Source organism: Aedes albopictus, chromosome 1 (assembly GCF_035046485.1).
Source record: "Aedes albopictus strain Foshan chromosome 1, AalbF5, whole genome shotgun sequence".
Classification (NCBI taxonomy): domain Eukaryota; kingdom Metazoa; phylum Arthropoda; class Insecta; order Diptera; family Culicidae; genus Aedes; species Aedes albopictus.
Window position 1 is genome coordinate 255,195,620 of NC_085136.1, and position 5,990 is coordinate 255,201,609.

At 41.2% G+C, this 5,990-nt stretch overlaps 1 long non-coding RNA gene across 1 annotated transcript; it reads left to right on the top strand.

The window, feature by feature from the left end:
• Nucleotides 1-4,563: 4,563 nt before the first annotated feature.
• On the top strand, nt 4,564-5,701 carry LOC134285586 (uncharacterized). Its single transcript, XR_009996488.1, has 2 exons — nt 4,564-4,854; nt 4,997-5,701. It is a non-coding gene; the product is annotated as an uncharacterized LOC134285586 (long non-coding RNA).
• The last annotated feature ends 289 nt before the right edge of the window (nt 5,702-5,990 follow it).

Consider the following 5,990-nt stretch of genomic DNA (forward strand, 5'->3'; position numbering starts at 1 on the left):
CCTAATTTGTCAAAAACACCTTCATGAATCGTGTAACATTCCAAGTAAAATTCTCTAAGAGGTCTGCCACAATGCCGACAAACTCACTTAGAACTCCTATAGTGTTTTTTCTCGGAAATGTACCACATTTATGTTGTAAAAATTATGTTCCAAAAATACTTTTTAAAGCTCCGTCAAGTGCTTTCGAAAATTCGTACGGAATTGCTTACTAAACTCTCTGATGCCTTTAAGCATTAATTGAAATCGGCTGAATCCTTAAAAAAGATTACAGGATGTCTAGCAGATGTTTCGATATTCTTCCAAAATAATTTCAAAAACTAGGAAATGCAACACGAAATCTACTTGAAGGACTTTTAGGAGATTGATAAGGCGCTGCCCATAAACTACGTAGACATTTTTCGGCCATCTCAGAACCCCAACTCCCCTCCCCCTCGTAGACTTTTGTTCATACAATTTTTTTTAAATGTGTGTGAAGCCCAGACTTTGGTCAGAAAACTATTATGAATCTTGGAAAAAAATAACTAAACAATGCTGTTTCACGATGTCACCAAATCGTGTCACGAGCAATCTGAAAAAAAATCATTTGAATCCTGTGAGGACTATGCCAGGAGACCATTAAAGATGGCGTTTGGATACAACATAAAACTTGTGAAAATTTGTAAAAGACATGCGAAAAGTCTGGTAAGGATTTGTCAAAGAAAGTTTGCTAAATAGTTTTAGAAGATTAATTGGAAATTGTATTTGTGTTTTGCAAAAGAGGACTACCTCAAAAATCTGTGTAAAATATTTTACATTTTTTTTTTTGGGGTTTGGATATCACCATGAGTTAAAAATGTATTAAAAAGGTGTGAAGTAACTTGGGTATCCAGTTCTCGAGTGCATAAGGTTTTAATAGCCTTTAGAAGTGTTTAAAGAACACTAAGTTGAAGAGGCAGACCAAGCTCTACTGGGAGCATCATCTCGAGAAAATTTGTCTGGGATATTAGTCAAGTTTCAACAAAGATATCTGCAGAAAATAATAAAAATCACTAGTGATCTGAACAACAAACTTCTGGGCATCGCAAACTTTACTCGCCAATAAATTCATTAGAAACCCATCAAGATGCAGGAGTGAGGCATCTCAAAACAATACCACCAAAGAATGGACCAAAAATTCGTTAAACATTACATTGAGTATAGTGTCATGTACTTTTAATTTTTAGCTTATTAACCGGACTTATAATTTTATTATGAAATTAGGTTTCATGATAAAATTTAGAATAGTATTACTTTAACTGAATAGCATAGCATAGCATAGCATGAATACTTGCACAAATCTTGGATGGAGTTGTAAAGTTGAATATATCCATTAACATTGCTGATGTCGCTACTATCTACAATGCCATAGACCCACTCAGCTCCACACACCTGGCCAAGTCCTTGCAAGCATTTATAAATCCCTTCATCAACTTAGAAAGAGCCCAGAACTGAAGCAGCTGCCAATAGATGAAAGGATGTTGAATTTTCAACTTATATGTAGTTACATAACAAATGTGTATTAGTAGATAAATAAATGAAAAAATATTGGAAAGATCTCACTAATTGTGGTGTAGTTTTTGTGGTTCAATTCCGATCATCTAATTGTCTTCATTAATGATCTTCACAAGCGGTTAAAGTATATATGATTTAAGTTTAATACCTATGTAGGATAAACCATGAACGTATGTATCTCATTGCATTGTGTTGTAATGAGATTAATCAAAAATAATTAGAACAATCTCACCGAGAACTATCCAGGATCCGCTGCCATCACCATTAAGGTGTCTACTCCAATGACTGGGTTTAGTTTCCATTTCACCTCCGTTGCACACGCGATTAGTCATCATTACAACAAAATATCACGTTTCAAGTGATTTAAGATCACTCTTCCTTTTCAAACACATATTTTTTGTGATACGATGCACTATCCGGGTGGTTGAGCACCATGGGTCGAACCATCAGCGGAACTGTAAAACACACTACATATTGGAAACCTCAACATTCTAGGGGCAAGACACTGTGCAAACGAGAGTAACTCTGAGAGTTCCTGAGTAACTCTTTTCACCAATGATCGACGAAATTTGTCGAAAAACACCCCTAAAACTGCAAGAAAAGCGGGATATCGGGCAATATTGTTTTGATTTTGCGCTGAATCAGGCAACACCCAAGCAAAAACGGGAGCAATCCGGAGAAATTCTGAGCAACTCTGTGAAGGAAAATGCACTCCCCAGCACAGTGTCTTGCCCCAAGTCAACATTCTTAAAACTGCCTAATGCAAGCAGCTGAAGACGTTCAGTACACTTCCCCCGTTGTATTCACTCCCACTACTGGCCTTAGCACAAGTCAACCACACTTCAGAATCGCGAAAAAAAGGAACTTATGCTGAACAATTTGGGTCACCATCAGCCGGAATGCACCCAATAATATTCTTCACTTTTTATCACTTTAGAAAAACTTTCCAACTGAAGAAATTTCTGGTGTTGCGCCGAATCACGATTCTGCTGAACGCATCAATGACGGCACCATTTGAATCAAAACTCGCGGACCTACTTGCATCGTGCCTCCTGGTAGCCACATTTTCGCTGCCATCGGCCGAATTCATACAAAACGCTCAAGAGCAGCATGAGCATGAGCATGAGCATGATTGACCGCCCGCGGTTGCTCCTCTGTTATTGCAAGGACAACTGCATTTACACAAAGAACCAACAGATGATGCTTGGGATTAGCTTTCTCTTCATTGTGTAAATGCTGGAATCCCAATACTTTTCAATAAGCAATACCAGCGCCGGCCGCGTCCGAATGCAGGTCAATTGAGGATAGGGAAGGAAATGATGACGTGATTCTCGCTTAGGCCAATAACCGAGGAATTCTCTGCGTTACTACGAGAAATCACTAGGAGTTTGGACAGGGGAAATGGAGATGTGTTGAGGATTTTGTCGTGGTAAACGAGTGTAATGTTTTGATTCGCGATTAATAATGCGCTCGCGAAGAAATACCCTTCTAAACCTTGGACGACGAACGCGATCTTTTGTGCCTCAAAACTCACCCTACATAAGTTATTAATTCGCAACTAAGGAGAACACAATGCTAAACACCGACGCATCTGTAGTTTGCGTTTCCGCGCGAGACAATGCTGAACGCGATCAATTCACAAGTATTAACAAAATAACACGTGATAAATAAATCAGAAAGATCTTACCGCATGGTTCGCCGTCTATCTTTTACCGACCCTCTCTTTTTCCAGAAATTCATGCAACCTTTATTTGAGTCAAAACATTTATTCATTTGGACTAAAATATAACAAATGTCGACACCGAAGATGACGAACCATTCAAATTGTTGTGTTCATGCAAAAAATGAAAGGAAATTATATTATCAACTAAATGTGCATTTGGAACTAGCGCCGACACATGACGTGACGAACTTTTCAATATTTGTTAGATAAATACACATAGCATTAATTATTAATATTATTATTGTTATGATAAAATGGAAAGAGCTCATCAATTAACATCCTTCGAAGTGTCCAGTGCGTATGTGCTACAGCATCTTCCACTAATTGGCCTCTTCTCCGAAATCACACTGAACCGCTACAACTACACACGGGTACGACGATGTGGACAGTCAAATAGACGACGACGACGGACGATCCGAATGAAAACGCGGCCTGTACACTTTGCTTCCAAAAACTCAAAGCGGCATTTCGACGTTACCTCCAAAAACACACTAAACTGCCCTGTACGAATATGAGCACTGTGAAATAGACGACGACGACGACGACGCGCTCGCGGCCGAACCAAATGAAAAAGCGACAAGCAAAACGCTCAAGAGCAGCATGACAAAAACACAGCACGAAAAAAAATTGACGTCTGCATTCGCGCGCGGCACACTACGATCCACCAGAATAGTATTACCACAGACGAATTTATACAGACGTAAGAGTGCGGTACAAACCACTAAAAAATTTCGGTACCATGTTTTCTTCTTTTTCTTTGGGCATGAGTTTTCCGAGGGGACTTGTGATTACCGTTTTGGCCTTAGGCCGATGACATAGTAAGGCGGCGCGTGAAGCGATGCGCAACGCGTTTGTCGATCAGCTTTCATACACGCGTCGAGCAACGCGAAGCATGACACAGTGACGCGCCTTGTGACGCGTATCCGAAGCAAAATTACAGATGTTCAGCACCATAATCACAACCATCAGCATAATGAGTACTCTCAAACCACGACCAAACTCACACCTGACTCAACCCCGTCATGACGAATTCACTCAAACAGCACACACCACACACCAGGCGCACAGAATCATGAGACGGTCCTAGCAACCATCAGTTCCCCGTACAGCAACTTGTGCATGCACGCGCGTGAAAGCACTCGACGGAATGGTTTGACGCAGCTGCCGACGCTGTGATTCGCGTTCACTCTGACTGGTCAACGCGTCTCACCATGCGTGTTGCACTGGCGCTTACAAAAACTGGTCGAACGCAAACGCGTCGCACTGCGCTTCGCTTCACGCAACTCTCTACTATGTCACCGCCGTTATTTTTATGCATTGGCTTACCCCTCCTCGTCAAGTTTTGACAGTTTCTACCCCTTTTCGCCTGCTTTCGCCTCGCTCGCCTAGCAATGTTCTGTTTACATTGTTTATGATTTGAAAACATGGTGCACGGTCTGAAAATTTCATTTAATGTCGTCTAATATATTTATTTGGTTCCGATGTGCATTTACGTGCTGCTGACGAAGGGAGTTCCTCATCCTGGGCTTCAGTGGAATGTTCGTGCCCAGCGGAAACTGGGAAATATCTTCACCGAAAGCCGATATTCGTCGTTGGAAATGGTAAGCAAAGAACCACTCTTGTTGTTGAGCTGCCGCCAGCAAATAGCTCATGGAAAAGATTACACCAGTTCTGGCTGCGCAATCATATTTCATTCAATCGTTGATCAATCCTATTTTATCCTTTTCGTCCTGTATTCCACAGGTGGGCTCAGGTCGGATGAGTGCCGGAAGCTCGTGCCGCGTCCCATGGCATGGTGGGCCAGAATGACACCCTGCGGGCTGCCGGCCTGGTGGTGCAGATTGTGCATGAAGGGAAGATAGCCGGGCGGTGTATTCTGTTGGCCGGAGAGCCTAAATCGGGAAAAACGGCCATTATTGTGAGGATGGCACAGTCGCTTGGCAACGAAACACCCTTCACGAGGATATCCGGCTCGGAGATCCATTGCGCAAAGGTTGCGACATTAGTTTCCATCGAGGAGGAGACAGAAATCATCAAGGATAAAGTTGTGCAAATTCAGATCGATCGTCCGGCTTCCGGCACGGGGCAGAAGGTTGGCAATTAAGATCACGTATATAAAGACAAACTATAATCTCGGAAACAAGATCGTCCAGTACAGTACTTTATGAAGGAGCAGATTCAAGCTGAGGATGTCATTACGATTGATAAGGCTGTCGTGAACCGAGGAACGGTTCACGGATCATTTTGTACGGAAGTATTCCGTAATTTACCCATCCGCAGGGCAATACACACGAACAACACAACCGTCTTCGTACACATCCATTTTTAGACTGAATTCTTGCGTGCTCGCGCGCGAGCACAAGCCTGTTTTTACACACTTATTTCTGACTAACAATAATCTGCCAACTCGTAACCCACAGAAATAAATAAACAGTTAATATTTTATTCCATGACATCTTATTCCTACATTCACCTTCACCTCTACTCTCTAGTGAATGTTATATTGATCAACATATGAGAATATTTAAAGCATACAACATGCAATAATTCAGACAATGTTTACAATAATACTTAAAAAACATCATCAACTAACAAATACCTTGTTTAAACACATCCTTAATACATCACAATTAACATTTTAAAGCACCACTCATCCAGTTCTATCTCTTCTTGAATATGTTTTATTCGTTTCAGCTTACCAAACTCAAACTTATTTTAAGCAGCAAAACCAGTAAAA